Source organism: Xiphophorus hellerii, chromosome 4, assembly GCF_003331165.1.
Source record: "Xiphophorus hellerii strain 12219 chromosome 4, Xiphophorus_hellerii-4.1, whole genome shotgun sequence".
Lineage (NCBI taxonomy): Eukaryota > Metazoa > Chordata > Actinopteri > Cyprinodontiformes > Poeciliidae > Xiphophorus > Xiphophorus hellerii.
In genome coordinates this window covers 20,855,927-20,876,367 of record NC_045675.1, presented here as the reverse complement: position 1 = coordinate 20,876,367, position 20,441 = coordinate 20,855,927, and the positions used below count along the sequence as shown (strand labels likewise).

The window sequence follows — 20,441 nt, the reverse complement described above, 5'->3', positions numbered from 1 at the left end:
CCCTTTTAATAATGTTTTGAGTCTTCATGACATTATCGTACACAAGCAGTACAGTTGTGACGTAAATTAAGCCAGAAGTTTAGTGATTCGGCCTTGAGGAAGATTAGGAGATTAGAAGATTGGCCCATTTTTTTGTTTGAGTTATGTCAAACTAGCCAGTAGGCAAGCATTATGCAAATATGTTACATGGCAATCTGAATTAGTAATGGAAGAAAAGCCTGGACTACAAATGAGGTGTAGCAGGCGTTTTAGGTACAATGCCTTCTAAGGAAAAAAAAGACCTTTTATTTGAAACATTTCTTAACTCAAACTTTTAAAATGCAGGGAAAACTGAATGACAGCATTGAGTATAAATTATGACACAAATGTTTCTTTTCCCAGTTTGTTTTAGTTCCTTTTTAGTATTTATTACATTTACCCTGGTTTTAGGTATATGGATTGGTGTCATCCTACATTTTCTGTTAGTGACCACTTTAGATAGACTCTCACATACCTGTAATGTATATCTCACTTTTAGGCATTTTGTCTATCACACAGTCATTTATTGTTGAAAAGTTCTTTTATTTCTGCAACTCAATTCACAAAACATATAGAAAAATCTCCCTATGACTTTCTAAGTCTGCATTTCTATTAATTATGATTTTCTGCTTATAGCAAATGAAAATCCAGACCAAAAAATATTTTCAATCTAAAAATATATAATTATGAGAATGACATAGTAAGAAATTATGGCTTAAATTACCCTTAATCACTTCTTATTTTATTTTACTCTTACAAATGATGTGGTAATACCTGCTAAATATAATTTTAAATGTGTTCTCCTTAAAGAGAACACATTACTTGTATCACTTGTTTTCAGAAACAAGTGATACGGATAACAATGTTTTAGAGAGAATGTTATCTTCTATTAATTATTGCATACCCAATTCTACATGAAGAGTCTTGGTGGGGAAAAAAACATGAGGAGTCTTGGGAAAAAAATCCAAGAAGCCCAGTCTAAAACAGGAGACAAATAAATTTGAAAGAACATTGCTGCCGCAAAAAGCACTATGGTGTAACCCAGTGTTTTTCAGTGCACTGGTGCTGTAGTCCAATGTTACTGCTGTTATATGTACATTTCCAAATGTTTACAAAATTTTGGTTAAATCTTTTGTTTTTCAGGTGGGACGAATGAACGGTTTACTCATAACCGTGTGCATAGATTACAACTCAAACCACGTGGTTTTAACTCGTAAATGTAACTGTTCCCCAGGAATACAAAGATGAATGAAAGGACTCCAAAATGTATTAACATTTCAATAATGTTAAATTTGGTAGCCTTAAATGAAGTTACTCAAACAATGATATAAAAAGTTCACATTTGAACAATAGTTGATCAACTGAAGCTCAACAATATGCTTTGCAAAGGTCTTAAATGCTCATGTTTTGATAGATATAGCAAGCTGATGAGTGTTTCGCTATATAATATATCTACAGTACATCCTGTCTTTACCTGCAACGGACTGGCACGATGTCCAGGGCGTACCCCGTCTCTCGCCTGTTGATTGCTGGAGGTAGACACCAGCCTCCCTCACGACCCTGCAAGGAAAAGTGTGTTGAAATTCTGCTGGAGGAATTCAAGTCAATGGTGAAATTATTGACTTGAATTCCCAGATTATGCTTTCTCCCAGCTCATTCTGGGCAAGATTTGAATCAAGCAGAACTGCATAGTAAGGCAATGACAGGGTAACTGAATCAGGGTTTTTTTCTGAAATTATTTAAATGTTATAAATACTATTTATGTGCAACATTGTATTTGATAAAGAAATATCTCTTTAGAGTTTAGGTTTCATTCTCTGTTTGTTCATACAGAGTCCCCATGCAGTGTATTTGAACATAAACAAACACTGGCAGATTTTATTTTCCATGTCCATGCTGTTTTCCAAGCCTACTAATTGCTGTGACCCGCACCATTGCAGCATGACACAGAGTACTCAGTTTCCCAACATTAATTACAATCGAAACCATGGCAAGTAATAATTTTACTTTTATTCACCAAGCTATACAATTTCTTTCTTTCTTTGTGTGATAAGTATAAATACAAACTCTTTTGACTTTAGTTAAACAGCACAATCTAACAACAAAACTTGTAAAAATCAAAACCCCCAACAGGGTTGTCATAAACTTAAAACATTTGACAAAACAAATCTAAAACTTCCCCCCGGGTAATTTAACATATATACTGCATAATGGACTGATCAGCTGCATATTACAGTTCTGCTTTGTGATTGCTCCCATTAGAGTTGCAAGTGTTTTAACACAGTCTGTGGTATTGTGTTAATTAAGAATTCCATCTGCTTAGGAGCCTCTGTGCCCTCTCTGTGATGGAAAACAGCCTTTCTGCAATATCCTCTGTGTAATCTCACAAAGAAAACCAAGACTGTGCTCAATCAATTTAACTCATGAAATACTGTCAGGATGTGATGAGCTAGAACAATTTAATGTGTTCCCTTTCTCCAACATTACAGAGGGCACCTATCTGTGTGAGACATCCGTCTTTTACAATAACAAAAAGAATCATTTGCATAATTTGCAACTTTTCCCCGGCTGAGTTGGAATCTTTTAATACATCCAGAAGAAAAAAAATTGCTTTTATAAAGTGACAATTTCCAAGAATGAACACCTGAAAGGACCAAGAAAGTGGGCACAGTGTTTGAACACCTGCAGATATGAATACAAGAGTGTGCATGAAAATCAAATGTTTGGAATACTTGTCTTTCACAAATCTACATCTTATTGTGAGAGTAAAAGACAATTTATGCAATCCACCCAATCGGGCAATAACTTTTCAGTAGACAATTTCAAATTAGCAGATATTCTTATTTATGTTTTCCTTCTTTTCCCTAGTATGTACCAAGTCCCATGTACAATATTGCAATAATACTTTCTGGTCAATATTCCTGGTCAATATAAATAATAAAAAAATTACTGTGGATAGATAGGTTTCATTTGATTTTTTCATTCCTAACATCCAAAGAGAGGGTAAATGTCACTGCAGGTGGCAGTTTGATAAACGAGGAGGTCATGAAAAAGCTCGACAGAGGCCACATATATTGACCAGGAAAATTGGTGGACCACGAGCGTGAAATTGCTGTCACAGATCAATGGCTACTAATCTGGAGACGGGACGGATTCAAATCACAAGACCTCTAATCAATGATGATTAATTTGCCACAACATTCACACTTCCAGAATCAAACACCTGACTGTGAGATGTTTGATAAGAAGCCATTATCATTCCAAAAATTAGCAGGTGAATGAAAGACTTTGTGCATTCTCATACTTACCAAAATGATGGTAGGAACATAAAAGCTAAAAGATAATTTGTAATGTTATATAAATTCAAATGTTAGCCTTACATGATTGGGGAGCTGACAGTTGATGAATTAGGTGATCATTTACCTGAATGATCTATAATGAAAAATGCTAATGGTGGGCCAAACAGGACAATGAGCTGTTTTAAACTGCTGCACTCAATCATGAATATTGACAAGGGCAAAGTGTTCGGTTGGTAAATTAGAACTCGATCTGAGAAATCCAGTCTTCATTTTTTCAATGTAATCAGCTTCCGAGAATATACTGTCAATTAAAAATGTGTAATTATTATGCAAATCATATATAACAATAAATAATTATGTGGGTGTTGTTCATCAGATGTAAGATTAAAATAGAACCATTAATGCAAGCACAGCTTCTTTGGGTGTTGAGACTCATCATAATGTCATGACAGGAGTGACTTCTTTTAACAGTTTAGTGGTGCAGAAAGTATATCACAGAATCATAAAATCATAGTTTTAGAGAATCTAACAGTGCACCATTTGGTTGTGGCTTTTAAACAATCTACAAATTTAGATAAATCTTGTCGAAATCATGTTTCAGATAGGCAGCAGCAGCATGAGGTCCACCAGTGTTCAAGTATGCTATCATGTGGGACTGCTTTTTATTTCCTCTTCTTTTTTCCCTCAATCCTCAATAATCTCTCTTTTAACTCCTCGCTTTCCCCCCTCCACTCAGTCTTATTTTAATTTCCTTTTTTACCTCGCCGTTTTCTCCCCCCTGTCATTGATGCTACATCACTCATTTGAGCTTGTTAACCATCATAAGCTAGGCTATTAGCCTAACAAGGGACCTGCTAAAAACAGGCTGATTTTGTGCAAAGCAGGGAAAATGTCACCTTTCATCTTACAAACTTGAGCTCGTTGAACAAGTGCTGTGATAAATGACTTACTGGCTTTTTTTTTTTTTTTACGGTTTCCTCAGTGAGTAAGGCTGTTGCTGCTCATGGAGATACAGACTAGACCGAAGCTAGCTGCTGGTAGCCCCGCCCCAGGTAAAACGGCAGGCGAACCAAACCACTTACTGGCATAATTTGCATCGCTTGACTTCTGTTTTTATTGTGTAGCAGCATAAATGGTACGCTGCCACTTTAAGGCCAATTTCAGCTGAGGCATATAAGCAGGTCTCTACCTGCCACAAGGCTACTTGCGTCATGACGTCAACTCATTCTGCTTCCTTTGTTTGCTGAACTGTTCTGGGTAAGCGTGGCTGTTTCTTTGTTTGTCAGCTTTAATCGTAGCAATTAATGCAAGCTGGTCTGATCTGTTTAGCCTCCCTTGCTGCTCCTCCAACTCCTGGACCAATCTGTTCGTTTGTTTGTTTGCTGCCGGGAAGGTAAGCGCCAGCGTGGCTAGGTAACGTCCACCTCATGTAAACGAAGCCTTTACGTAGTATTTTGTTACAGCTGCGCTGCATAGGCGAACTTGTGGATCTGTTTATCTGGCAGTGTGGTAATTTACAGGTAAGCAGCTACCGTAAGTTATAGTTTTTATCAGCAGTTGTATTAATAATCTACTCTATTTGGCTGTACACTCGCTGATGTTTTGCCTACGATGAAATGTTTTAAAAGATTTGTATGAACTTTACCCCGCTGCCGGGAGCATTGATGGCACTACGAACGGGATAAAAAGCAATATTGTAGTGCTATTGTATCACTGTTTTGCTCATATTGTTTTATTTTTTGTCTTTCTTGTAGGGACTGAGGCTTCTGTGGTGGCGGTGGTGATCCCTGGTGGCAGTGTCTTGTCTTGTGTGTTTTGTTGGAGCATCCTTTTTTTGTGTGTGTTTTTGTAGTGTCCAGGGTGATCCCTTTTTCTTCACTGGATGTTGCCCCTTTCCTCACTACTCTCCCCCCTCTGGTAAGCCTCAGTTTCCTTTGAAATTTAAACATTTTTATTATAATCAACTTCATTAAAAATGCATTCACTGTTTTAACCATTCAATTTCAGGTTATTGTTAATTTAAACAACACATTGAAGTTTAATACATTTTTTGTAGAACTGTCTGAATATTGTCTCATTTCCAGTAGAATGTACCTGTGTCCTTATTACCATTCTATTTTCCTGGAGTTATTCCAGGTGGTGTCGGTTTCCCTTATCGTAAACTTTAACATCTTCCATTTGGGTTTCATAATAAAGAAAATCCACCCCAGGTTGCCACAATTGCAAACTAGTATATTTTTTATTTTAACCCCTCCTCCCGCCCACTGCTTCCGCTTATGCTGGTTTCAATTCATAATGTCAATTCAAAACACATCTCAAGAAACTTTACCAAAAATTAAAAAAAAGTCATCTTCCGGTGTGATGGTAGGATGGAGATGGATATCATTATCCTTCACGTAGATTTTAAATTATTTTTATTTTTTAAATTAAAGATGTGTTTGTTTGAGGTTGCCATCCAAGGCACGGAGTTTCACAACAAGTTTGTTCATAATTAATAGATCACATAAAATCTCTGGAAGAACACCATACTGAGGAGTTTGAAACCAGAATAAAATGAGCTTAATTTATTTGCTTATATATGTAGTTTTTTGTTTGTTTTTTTTTAGCAACTTCTGAATAAACATTTCTTCTCACTGCTACCTGCATGATTATTACAGAATAAAGAAAACTTTTGAATGAAATCATTTTCATATCCAGGTTGTGTCTATAGATTCTTTATCATATTAACTTGTATAATTGTTCAAATTTAGGCATTAGTGACCCCACAAACATCTTCCTACAACTAAATGTTATATCAAAACATGGAAATTGAAAACTGTAATCATATTTTGGTGCATAAATAAGTATAGAGCCTAGACATATGTTTTAAATTCAGTGGTTTGACGCTACAGCAAAAATGAGCACAAACTTATTGCTTTTTATATTTTGTAGAATCACATTTCCTATTTAACGACATCAGTGCTGAATGCAATTACCAAACATTATGCAGTAAGGATCAGATAGAGCATGACACTGTAAATGAAAGAAAAATAATTTAAGATCCAAAATACTGGACCAAAACCCATTAGAACAAGCAGTAATGTAATGAAGGGACTCTTTGGGCCATCTCATTCATTTGAAACTAAGCTTCAGCTAAATGACTGTTTTATCTGGCTTGAAAAAGCCATAAAATCAATGTTCACTATCATTATTCATCTGAGATTGGAAATTGAGTAAATTAGTATTTTGTTTACCAAATTGTAGCTACCCTGTTTGTGGTTGTTTGTGCCTATAAATGCGTACCCACATTTTTTAAAAGATCAGTAGACAAAACTGCAAGATAAAATCCTATTCTGTTTAATCTTATGTGGAAAATTATTGTACAAGGTGGTGGTGAACAATAGCTGGTATGTGTCTCCCTTCTGCAGACAGATCTCAGATTACAAATACAATTTCCATCTACTAATGTATATATATATTAACTTAAAAGTTGTCACACTGATATTTTAGAATCCCTCTGCAAAATAAAATTTTGCAGCTTTTGCAAGGATAGAAAACATGTTTTGCAAACAATATTTATAAAGAACACTCTGACATGCAAAAGGAAAAGCAGAGGTTTAGGTTACTCTAATTCAAACATATTCACATTCACAATTCAAATAGACCTACACCTAAATATATATTTGAGATTAAGAAAATCTGTATCCTACTTATTTTTGCCTGTCTTTTTTGTACTTTTGTCAAGATTAATCTATATGAGATAAATCCAATGGTAAATTGTACTCTGTCATATAAAGTAGCTTTTAGACTCTTTCCAGATATTGTTGGTTCAAGCCACACTCTCCAAGACTGCAGGACCAGCTGGTGTCTTTTTCAGAGCAAATATGAACTCAGTGACTCTGTGGCAACAACAGCTAAAAAAAATGACGGCAAAACAGAAAATAAATGTGGTTGTGGATGCATGGTTAAATAGTGAATCTATGAAAAACATCCTTTTATCATAGTGAAACAAGAATTTCTGTATGTTTTCAGTGTATCTGACAAATACCAGATTATACATGGTCACAACAGATACGGCATGCAATTGACCTTTTCATGCTGTATTAATTTTAAGGTGCTCTGCTGCACAGAGACTTTTGCTCTTTTTATACTCCCCATAAATGCGGACAGCGCAAAGCACTGGAAGTGACAAAAGTGTGATATTCATGATGACAAAAAGTTTCACGATGTGTAGTTTTACAGTATTTAGTTAAAACGTAGCTACAACTTATTTTATCTCTTAGAACATCTTCACAACAATAAAACAGGAAAGAGCAGAGTCATCACTAACAGCACACAGACTTTATTGGACACTTACAGTGGCCTAGTATGATCACATCAATCAGAGATAAAGCTGCGATGTGTTTCTGCCCTCCGCATATAAACTGCTAGATAAACATCTGTCTTTGTTCCGTCTGTTGGGGGGGGGGGGGAAAGGTGGTGACCAAACTTTTTAAATAATTTCTAATGAGCCAGAGGCAAAAATGTGTACATTATAAGATGAATAACATTTGGGTTCTCTAGCAAGAATTTGTAGAGTGTAACTAAAACTTGTAAGCAGATCTAATGTTAATGTTATTGGATTGTGATCAGTGCTTTCATGCATCAACATAATGACAATACATTCATCAATCCATTGTATTTGACTACTTGACTTAATTAAAGGGTTTTATTATTCTGATTTTAAAGAACAACACATGGAGATGTTGTAGTGTGGGCTCCTATTATGACATATTTGCTTATTTCATATAATTATGTACCGCTACTGAGAGTTTGTGCTGGTGACAACAAGTTATATCCATTCTGTGTGAATGGATGCGGTGATTAGTGCTTGATATCTGTGACATATAAACTGACTGAAATATTCCATCCCTTGTCTCCTGGCATGAATAGGAAAGCATAACACGGGCCTCATCATATGACACAGTGAGGAGGACGCTGTTCTAATGTTGCAAAAGCTGCTGTAATGATCACATGCGAGGCAGGCTGGAAGTGTGTTGCACTGGAGAGCTCCCTCAGATATCATTAGCTGCTGTGCTGTGATGAAGAAGCAGGAATAGGATCTTGTGATCCCCTCCTGAGACACTATTAATTAATAAGAGCTTTGCTAAAGAGGCCATCCTCCACTAAGGCACTCCATGCTATCTCAATGGGAATCGATTTGTGTCTCTCTTGCTGCCAATGTGTCTGCCGGACATCTTTTACAGTACGACCCTAACGCCATGGGCCGTCTACGTGTCTGCTGCCGAAGCTTGTGGAGCCAGATGACACCTTCAGATCCAGGGATTACATTTCATCGATGGCCTCTGCTTCCTGTTGGACTTGCACAACACTGTACAAGTCGCAAGTTTGACATCATAAGTGTTCAGGTGTATTATGTTGCAGGGGAAATTCAGCTGTGTTTTGTCTTGTAGGTTTAAGGAGCTTGTTAGTTTGACAGCTTAGAAGAACTTTACCACTTTGGCCTCCTGAATACTTCACAAGACATTTCTTATTTAGGGCAAAGCTAACATTTGTTCAGTAGTAAGAGGATGTTGACATGGTTTAACTATTTTTAACTCTCCCATTATTCATCAGTATCTATGCAAAGAATTCAGAAAATTAGCCCATAAGGTGAAAGAGTTCTGTTAACTAAATAAATCACTGTTGCAATGCATAATTCATTGCATCTGTAACACACCGTCAAACATTTACAAAATGCAATTTTGAAAGAAGAGCAAAACAGGCATTTACCATTTGTCCTGAGAATGTTTTTAAATTTCTTGGCTTTGCTCTAAGTTACTGACTACAAAGAGCGTACCCTGCAGAGATGTCGATCAATGTGCTCTCTGTATGCCATCCTTTCAATAGATTAAATTGACTTTGACAAACCTACAAGTGATTTTGAAGACTCAGGCGTCGTTTCTTGCCCTCCAAGACATCACTCAGTGGTTGAAAAAAGTGCACAGAAAATCTGCAACGAATAAAAAAGCTCAAATGAATCCATTTTCTGTACCTTCTTAATCCTTTCCAGGTTTTGCACATGTATTTACAGTAGACACAAAAAAGTTCACACACTGTTAAAATACCAGTTTATGTGAGATAAGAAATAGAGCATAATTATGTCATTTCGAAACCTCTATATCCTGTCCAATTCTGTTAAAAAATAACAAATGTGTTAGAATAAAACAATGTGAATAAGCAAAAGTGAGAGTGCTCACCCAAACTGATATTTTGGGAAGCCACTTTTTGATTTTATTTCAGCACTGCTAGAAGTCTCCCAGTCTCCTTCAAATTGATATTTTCTTCCATCTTGCTTTGCAAAAAAGTTTCAAATCTTTCAGATTATCAGGACATGTCTTGTCCACATACCTCTAGAGGTGATCCCACATATTTCTGTCAGGTTGAGTTCTGAACTTTATCTAGGCTGCAAAAACAAAATCTATCATTTTATTTTGATGAAATGATTCTACTGTTAATTTGGATGGATACTTGGATTTGTGGTGATAATGAATATTAAAATGTCTCTTTCCTTTAGCTTTGTAGTTGAAGTTTTTTGGTCAAACTATCAAAAGACTTGGAATGGATGGATTTTATGCACCTTGACAGAAAGTTTAGTTCATATCTCAAGGGTATGTCTATAATGGTATGAGCCATGAGAAGCTCAGCTCATATGGCTTTCTTTCACTGCTTTTGTTGGAAACACACAAGCTACCACACATCAGAAAATCTGCTGTTACAATGACATATCATTCTTTGGCATTACTTGTTTATGCACGGCACATTAGAGCTTTTCTGCTTGTTTGTTTGTCTTATAACATGTTTTAATCTAGTTGTACGGTCTAGTTGTGTCAGTGAAATATCCTGACTGTAGATTGATGATGACTGATCTGTGTGTCTGAAACTTGACCTCTTGGCCAGGTCACCCTTGTAAAATAGACCTACTGTTAACTTTGTTGGGTTTTTACCTGGTTAAATAAAGGTTAATAAAATTATAAAATAAATTATCTAAAGCTGAGGACAGGTGTGGACTAAGGGAGATTGAATACGGAAATTAAACTAACTATTAATTTGAGGATGTACACGCATATGTAACCAGGTTATTGCAACTATTTTTGTTACATTTTTCTGTTTCCTATTTTAAATGTTGGTTTATATCTTCAGGAAAACGATAGGAGGATATGTGTAAAAGACCTTCTCTCTGTGTGCATGGGAGTGCAGGTGCCCATACCGCTGGCCTATGGACAAGATACTAATAGACCTTAGAGAGGTCGAAAGGCCAACGCAAGGTAAAGCTGACACACAACGCTGTTATTTTTCACAATTGTAATATAGAGAAAGTACAGTTAACACACTTTCTCAACAGTGTGTTAACTGTAAACACCATTACTTTATCTGGGATGGCTTAAAGAGCAGTTCATAAATGCACACTGCAAAGACATTAGCATATAATTAGGAAGGCACTGATGCTTTTAATTATTAACACAGAATATTAATTATGTTTCAACAATTAGAGGGGATAGCTTCTAAACCATTATATGTATTGCTCTTCAATTTCATTTTAAGCACAAAAGCATCTTTTAAGTCTAAAGAATATCTAAAAAAAACTAACTTTTTGATAATTTTGTCTCAGATTAACAAAAACATATATATATATATATATATATATATATATATATATATATATATATATATATATATATATATGACTGTTTTTGTTAACTGTTTTGTTAATATATATATATATATGTTTTTTCTGTTCTCATTCATAGAGATTTTGGGTGACCTCTCCACTGAGACAACCCTATGCAAACGCACTTAAAAGATCCCAATTAACATAACATGCATGTTTTTTCTTTCTGTGTGAGGAAGGTAGGAGACACATACATGTACATGTACATGGAGAAAGTGCAGTTTCCCCACTGAAAGGCTCTTCATTAAAACCAGCAACCATCTTGTGATGAGTACTGCGGGGCCTGATAAACAAACAATATTATCACAGGTCTTATTCATATTCATCCAATTATTTAGCATTAAAAAGTTAGAATTTGTTAAAACAGTTTTAAAATTACTGGACACTTTTTTATAACAGTGCTGACTTCAGCTTATTGACTGTAGAAGGTTGTGAAACAGTGAATTAAAGGTTTTCTAGGTGTTTTGGTGAAGGCATATGTTTTTAAGCATATATCATGTCAAGATATAGGGCACCAAAAACTTTTGATAACTTTAAAGACAGAACATTTGTCTTGAATAAATAAATATATATGAGACTGTAACATTGAATTTGAGATAATCTCATACAGGAGCCGACAAACAAATAGTCTCCAGAACCAGACACTAATAAAATCTATTGAGATGTGCAGAGGGTCAGAATGGGACTTCTCATTCGGACACATTTTAAAGGCCCAAAAGCAGATGAGCCAAAGCTCATTAATAAGATGCTTTTCTTCAACTAGAAATGTGCTTGTTACAAAATATGAATTTTAAGTTGTTCAGTCCTCCAAGCATTTTTCAGCATCTTTCAACTATAATTTGATTTCACTGATGCTTTTAGGCACTGACAGATCCTTGGTCAGAAAAGGAGTAGAGAAAACATCCTGCTGGAGAATTAGAGGAAAAATGTGGCCTAAAAGTCAAAGAGTGCAGTCGCTCTCGAAATAGCAATAATAGATTTGTTGCACCTCTGATTTACATTTAAATGAAAACCTTTTATCTGGTGGTCTATGTTCTAATGGGCAAAGATCTACTTGGAAAGATCGGACTCGTCCGCCATAGATGAGGAAAGTAGAAACATTTTTCTACTCTGAACAAAAGTGTTTTTTAACACAGAGAGAAAACAATAAAAGTTACATTTTATTTTATTTATTTTATTTTGGTGTGACATTTTTTTCTGATAGATGAAAATAAAAGTCTTGATCAAAGGTCAAAACATTAGAGGAGAAGAGAGAAAAGTTTTAGATGTTCTGGAACATAAAATGTATTATTTAAAAATCAACTTTTATTTCATGTGAACGATTGGAGCAATAGTACTTGCTCCATTATGTTATAATATAGACAATAAAAACAGAAGTATAATTATAGATAAAAAGTTTAATGGAGATGCAAAGTAGTCCTGAACCAAAAGATCCGACTGGTCTGGAACTTTGGTACAACAACAGATCATTAATGTATTTTGATGCTAAGCTAGTCAGTGATTTATAAACTAACAAAAGTATTTTAAAGTTTATTCTCTCAGCCACATAGACCACATGTAAGGATTTCTGTCAGAACTAGGGTGATGTTTATTAAAAATTAAAACTGAGAAAATAAATTTGGCAGTAGTATATTGGATTATCATGTCAGCACTTTTCTAAAATAATGACCTAAGTCATTTTTTGTTGTTGCTAAAAGCAACTTTTTTGCCTTAGTAATCTATCAGCAAAAAAGAGGTGGGAATTTTTTGGTTTTTTTCCCCACCAAAATCACTTTTGGCAAAAACATTATTGGGGTCATTATGTTAGGAACGTGACAATAATAATATTAGCACTATTTAACTCTGAGATTACAGGAAAGAGGACAAAGAAATCTAAATCTGATGGTAGATAGCATGTTGCAAATTTTGTGGAATGACTCAATTAGAATGCTATTTAACACAAGATAAATAGCATTTATCTTGTGTTAAATCTTTGTAGATGTCATGTACAAAGATCTAACAAGTTATTTTGGAAGATGAGAGGACTGATATATGAATGTAAATAACAGTTAAGTCCCAAATCACCACAGATAAATCATGAAGATACCAGTTGGAACATGGAAATTTCTGCTCAGCAATTTTATGAAAGGTTTTACTGCTTTAGCACAGACAAAGATTCTTCCAGTGATTAAAAAGGCTACATTTAAATACATTTTGATATTTAATCAAATATTAATATAAACATTTACATTGTTCATTGTACAAACATCTTGGTTGGTTTATAGTTATTTTAAATATAAATCAGTTTTACCCATCATGCAATTAACCTTAACTGAACTGAAATATTTATTTTTCATGAACTAAACCAACACGTTAATAAATTCAGATTCAGTTTTATTTGTCTCCCCAAAGGATAATTAGTGTTACAGCAAGAAAAAGAAAGAAAGACATAAAAAATAAAAGACATGCAACTAATGGTCTAACAAAAGTAAAAGGAATAATAGAGTATGTTGAAACAATATTAAATATACATAAAAAAAAGATTTAATTTCAAAAATACTCTCGTCTTTTTTTTAATTTTTAATACTCATTCAAATAAATAACAAATCGCATTTAAGACATTAGAAAACAGGCACATGTCAGTTTCTTTGTAATGTTTTAAGGAACTACATTAAAACAGCTTTTTGCACATTTTAAATGGACTAAATTACAGGAACTGATGTAACAAAGCTTAGTTTTTGCATTAACCCTAAAACTTTTGATGCTAATAGGAAATAATGACTTTGCTGATTGATCCCATCGAAGCGGAAAATAATCTTACACTGCACTAAGTTGAAAGTACTCCACTCTACTAAATGCTAAGTTGCATACATGGATGAACATAAATTAATGACATTAGAAAACTTGCACCCAAAACCAAGATGGTAAAGCTTCAACACCATCAGCTGATTATCAGCTATGTGATACCTTCATAAAATACTGTTGTTCTTGTATTTCTCCTTTCCCACTCTACCTTAAAAAGGACAGATAATGATATGAGGAATACAAATTTAACGCATCACAGAGACAGGGCACAATTGCTAATGTTTAGTTGGGGTTTATGTGCACTTCTTTATCAAACAGCAAAGTGTAAGATGTATTGAATCTCTTCACCGTTCTGTTGATAGGTTGAAACATGGGTGAAATGACAAACCTGCTTGCCTACTGAAGCACTAAACCACTGACACACCTTTTCTTGTGCTTTAGCCAAAGGGGTCTCTCCAAGGGACATAGAGTGTGACTTCCAATTAGTTTTCCAGAGATTTATTCATGGAACTGTTTAAATGTATTAGAGAATGTTAACAGAATAATGGATTTTAAATGACTGCCACGCTGCAAACTCTGTCCTAGAATAGCAATATAGGCTCTGATGAGTTTTATACGACACATTATGTAAACGGGAGACTTTTAAGACAAATTTGGTGAATGTTTTTGTTCCAAGTTACACAAAATAAAACAAAATGTAATAACACATCTAATCTGGATGTTTATTATTTTTCTTTCTGTAATAGTAAATCAACTTGACTCATCTGTAATCTACCTCTGTAATTTTGTGGTAAATATTTCCAAACAGAGCAAGTAGATGTTGTCATAGGGAACTGCTGCAAACTGTTGACATCATAGTTTAAACAAAACTCAAAAAAATATATATGAGTAAGAAATGAAAGCAAAACTGAATTTAATCAATTATATTATCCAATTCTGGATCAGATTGGTCAAAATACTGTTAAGGCCCTCTAATCAATTTTGATAAAAAAAAAAAAAAAAAAAGGTCTCTGGCTGCTCAGTTTTTTGCCTCATAATATTCTGTTGGAAAAAAAAATATTGTAACATGTTCAAGCATGTCATTTAAAAAGGTGCCACCCACCTAAACATTACTGAGCCAATTACACCCCCTGCTTAGCTACAACACAGTCATAAAGCAGCAACAGCCCACCATTCTGCATGTCATTATGTGGCTTTGCAAAGACTATCAAGGAATATTTTTGACATTCTTACCATATGTTTTTTGACCTTTAGCTGGCTTTAAAACTTCTCACACATCAAGTAATAATTGTGTCACACTTAAAAAGTACAGACTGGAGAAAACATAATGGTTGAAGTGAGATATCAAAGGTTGATGGACCAGGATTTAATCCCAATGTTTGGGTGTTTTGCAATGAAGTAATGGTTAAACTTGTTTTGGAATTTCCAAAGGAGGGAAAGTTTAAATATGTCAAAGATAATAACTCCAGACATAAGGGTCATTGTGCCTTAATACACTGTTATTTTTATTTTTTAAATTGTGGAAGTCATGTAGAAATAGAGTATGCTGGTCTAAAGTGGGCATTGCTCTTATTAATGATGTGCTGAAATTGCTGGAACAACAAAGACAATGTTACATCTCTGCAATGACTCAACACAATCCTAATATTTTTAAATGTCAAAGTACATTTAGGTTGAAAATGTACTCTGTTTTAATCCATAATTTATCACACCTCAAACATATCTGAGATGATAGTTTTGTGTTGGATGTCGGCTGTATTGACTTCGGTTGCCATGTGGTGTATTAGGTCCTTAAGCTAAAGTTTTAAAAGTGGATGTAATTCAAAACAGCACTGAACATAATGAACCTGAACAACACCGGTTCATAGGTTTTAATACTGCCCTGAAGCATTTCGTAAAACAACAAATTTCAGTTTTGCACTTTTTTCCCCAAATGTCATGTGCATACAGTAACATTAAAACTACTGACCTTTGCCTTTTAGTGAAATTTGAAGCTCCAAAGAGATGCCAGCGAATACATCCTTCACATTGTAAATTGCATTAAGAAGGCGTCATATAAACTCACAAAAAGTTTGAACAGAAAATAAATATTACACCAGAGGAAAGCTGTGTATATAGCAGAGGTCACTGAACTTTTTAAAATACAAAATTAGTTTAGTTTGCAGAGGACCTGCAGGACTGCTTTCTGACTTTAAACAAGAATTTACAATTTTATCTAAAATGTCCATTTGACTAATTTAATTTTTTCAGTGCATTATCTGGCATATAGACTATAGTTAATTAATTTGACCATAAATTTTGCCCACATTTAATTTGTTTTACAAATGTAAAAATTGCTGACACAAGAATGTGGCGGATTACAGTACTTGCAGAAAATAGAATAGAATAGAATAGAATAGAATAGAATAGAATAGAATAGCCTTTATAATCTAGCAATGAGGAAGTTCAGGTGTAACAGCAGCATCAGATGTAAAGATTGGCACAAAAAGTTCTTCAAGTGGAAAAGCAATGTAGTTTTGTAGTGCAGTGGTAATGCTCTGTTTCTAATGAACTGCCTGGTTACAGACCAAATGCATTTATCATTACAATTATTCAATAAACGATATAGACTCTGCATGGCAGATTTACCTCTCCTGTTCACTCAGGTCTAACCATTCAGATTTTGTAACAAATCTAGAACCTAATTATAATCTGTTACCAGATTACCACAAAATAATCTGAAATTATTTTAATCATTCAGTCATTTTAAAAATGTAATGACATTTTTATTCCAATTTTGTATTTTTTTTTAAAGATATTTTTTATCTCTGTTGGGCTTTATTGAACAGTGATTAGGAAAAATTGGGAGGAGAAGGAAGAGAAGGACATGCAGCAAATGACTCAAAACTGGGAATTGAACCCATGACTTCCACGTTGAGTAGTAAGGGAAAGTCATGGCTCTGCATGTGGTGCAGGTCGAGCCACCCAACGCCCGGTAATTACTTTTTAAATATTTACAGAAGAACGAGAAACACATATTATTAGTTCAAATGATAAGAAACTGAACCAGTTAAATGTATTTTTGCTAATATGTGTTGTTCAGTTTTCTGCAAATAGGAAAAAACAACAATCAAAACAACACAAGACTAACCTGACCAGAAGCCTGGAATAGCACAGAGGAGCTGTGTCATCATATTCTTTGTGATCACGTTGCCTTTTCCACAAAACAAAACCTTTTCATCAGACACCATGCAACGTTAACTTCTTTGAAAGTGTGCCATTGTAACATTTTGTTGACTTCATTGATTGTAAGACTGCTCCTTAGTGGAATCGGTAGGTGAACACTGTGCCAGGAGCAGAAACCTGGGACCTGCATGCTGGCAAATGTGGTGAAGAGCCATATTAAGCAATGGCTGGTTTAATTGTACATCTGCAGGTGTGTGCGTGTGTGTGTCGGGGTGTATGTGCAGTGCTGTGACATGTTTCAATACATCCCTGCTAAATCTTTGGTCAACAGCCATCAAAAGGAGTACATAAATCTAACAGATGTGAGAAGTTGTTTTCATTATGTGTCCAAATACACCTTATGTGATTACAGCGATCCAAAATGTAAGACTGGAGATGAAGGACAAAATATGCAATAAAAAATAATAACACCTTGACAAAAGAAAAAATGACCTGAAAACCCTAGAAGGTTTCTCTGGACATGTGAGTGAAAACTGGCTAAGTGGATAAAAACCATAAATACTGAGAAGTGTGACTGATGATGACTTGCAGGTGTGTGAAGCTGAAAACTGAGAACACAAAGAAGTAAAAACAAAAGTAGAAATTAAAGAAAAAAAATCTGCACAAATGACTCATGCAGTTGTTTTTGTTTATGTGTTTATTTGTTTGTAGACAAGCTATATTATGTAGGAATGATCATACAAACAAATTCTCCTTCACTCTGAGAGATAAAATCAAATCGACTTTGTTGAGTTTTATGTCATGTTATTCCTCCATCAGAAACATACCTGGAGTGTTGCTTTGATTCTTTCAAGCAAGTTTGAGAAATCCTTTAATCTCCTGTGGCAACCATTTGAGAGTTTTGTTCTCACAAAACACTGTCTATTTCCACAATGTTGCTCCAGCTACGGTCTCCTAGCAGATCTTCCACCTCACTGAGCGGCCATTCTCCGTGACTGCCCATTCAACTCCTCTAGACTAGCGGCAGCAGCAATTTGCAAACACCTGGTGGAACTAGGAGTCAACTCAGCTCGTCTTACAACCTACTTCTCAGTCCAATGCTCCTAAGAATAAATGTAAATGACATAATGGAGGAACGTGATGACATGCTAAAGGAGGAGTCCAGGAAAGAGTAGGAGCTTCTTAAAGAGACGGGACATAATTTCAAGGCCTTAAATTACAAAGTCAACTGCATGTGGTCACTGACCTGTACTGCTCTAAACCTTCAAATTTACCATTAAACTGCAAATAAATTGCCAAGCAGCATATTATTCTGTTCTGTTTTAAATTACTTTTTAAATTTTGGGTTTTTTTCTTAAGTTGATGTCCCACCTCCCCAAATGAAGCGACCATGCCTGAAGAAAAGCCAATAGTTCTGTGTCAAAGCAATAAAACCAATCTCACTTGAAAGTCTTGAGCAATATATGATTGTATAACAGTGTTTATACCTGAAAAGTCCTGAGTTTGAGCCCAGCTAATTATCCTATTTCTTACGCCTATCAATTTTGACAACAGAGGCCCAGATTTAGACTTATAATAAAAAAAAGCCAAAACGACATTTAACTACAAGAGACTGGTGCCTCTCCATAATCTCTGTGAATCTCAAGATCTCCATAACAACCAGTCTGCTTTATAAAAATCAACAAGCTCAAGGTCAGGTTTTCTTTTTCACCACCACTGCTGAGCTTTTTTATTAAAAACTGCCAAAGGGAAACTTTTTTAAAAATCATACTATCACATCTACACTTCCTTTCTTTGAGTCAGTGCACTGTTCCCAAACCGTACACTAAAGCCAGTTTCACATCCAATTTTGTAAAAACCTACCTTTCTCTCTTGCAGCTGTCCTTCTTTCACATATCATCCAGGACACACATCTCCATCCAGTAAACCTGCTCTCTTTTCATCACTCTTGTGTACCGTTTGTTGCTTAAAATGGTTGACCGCAGGCACTTGAACTCATCCACCATCTGTACTTTGCAGTTTCACTACTGTTCCACCTGTCTCCCTCTCATTCAAACACCTGTCCTCCTTTGCTTACTGACTTTCGTTTCTTTTTCTTTTTTTTTTTACGGAGTAAGCCTCCACCTCTGTACCAGTGTTTTTCCTAGTTCCAAGGTTATACATGCTTCCGTCTGAAGACTTCACCTCAGACATGACTTCATCTTGTCTACTTTTAATTTTACATAAGGGTAAGATACCCTGTGCTTACACTCTTCATTTTCTCAAGATACATGCATTGATTTTTGTAGCAAAAGAAAACCAACAAGAAAAACCCACAGAGAATAATGATCAGCAAGACTGACTGAGGATTATTGATCACAACCCTTTTATCTCTGTGTGGTCCCACAGATTTTTAAAGTGCAGCATTGAAAATCAAATATTATACCACAGTTTATCTTTTGTTATGTAACAGCCTGAAATAGCAAACGCTATTGCTTTTAGCCTTAAAGCCATATTTACCCTCTTGAAAGGTGCCATCCGGGATCCTAAAATTGTAACATATCATAAAAGTCATAAACTTGGTTTTTCAATTTTCTAATGGACTGCTGATGACAGCTACAAAAACACAATAAATAGACTTTTCACTGTGTCTTTTCTTTTGTTTTAACATAGGAAAGCTGGTTGAGAAGATCAATATTAAATGAACTATTTTGACCGTGCTTTTATGAAAACTCATGTGGGTAGACTATACTTATTCAACGCATATTTCTCTTGTCTGCCACTGAGCAGGTTTGCAATGGGATTAAACCTGTTTTTTTTAAACAGATGTGCTCTGTAAACATTGAGGTAAACACAACAAACATTATCCATTTGCAGCTGTTTTAAGAGTGACACCAGAAAAGCTTGTATGACGGTACAGTTTATAAGAACCTGTCATGTTCCGTGTTTTTCCTGTGTATTTATTTCGAGTTTCTGTGTTTCTGAGTTTCCATGTTGTCCTGTCTTCCCCTTGATTGTCCCCAGGTGTTTCTCGTCCCTGTAATTACCTCCTGTGTATTTAGTGTCACCTGTGTGTCTGTGTCTTTGTCGGGTCCTCGTCTCATTGTGGCGTCTGTCGTTTGTGTATCCAGTCTGTCGTCTTGTCCGTTTGAGTAACCGGTTGCTACCGGCGTCGAGCCCTGGCTACTGCTCGGCCGTGCTGCCCGGAATTCTGGACATTATTGTACTGCATATTGCTGGACATTCATCATTAAAACCATCATTTCTCACTGCATCCTGGGTCTACAGCGTCTGTCTCACCACCTACACCCGCACCTTATGACAGAACCATCACCTCACAGCAAGAATCCCAGTCAGGGACTTTCCTTTTGAAGTTTGCATGATTTTTCCGTCCATTGTCCTCTGACAAAAATACATATTAGATGAATTTCCAAGTGCATTTTGCAGCTTGAATCGAATGTGATTGGCTCTGCGTTTCACTGTGGTGGATAGGCAACCTAGTTAGG

At 35.4% G+C, this 20,441-nt stretch overlaps 2 long non-coding RNA genes across 2 annotated transcripts; both read left to right on the top strand.

Moving 5' to 3' along the window:
- Nucleotides 1-4,564: 4,564 nt before the first annotated feature.
- On the top strand, nt 4,565-5,234 carry LOC116718181 (uncharacterized). The gene is made up of 3 exons (XR_004338893.1): nt 4,565-4,710; nt 4,781-4,837; nt 5,072-5,234. It is a non-coding gene; the product is annotated as an uncharacterized LOC116718181 (long non-coding RNA).
- A 1,705-nt stretch (nt 5,235-6,939) lies between these two features.
- Nucleotides 6,940-20,153, top strand: LOC116718182 (uncharacterized). Its single transcript, XR_004338894.1, has 3 exons — nt 6,940-10,603; nt 16,620-16,765; nt 16,874-20,153. It is a non-coding gene; the product is annotated as an uncharacterized LOC116718182 (long non-coding RNA).
- Nucleotides 20,154-20,441: the final 288 nt, after the last annotated feature.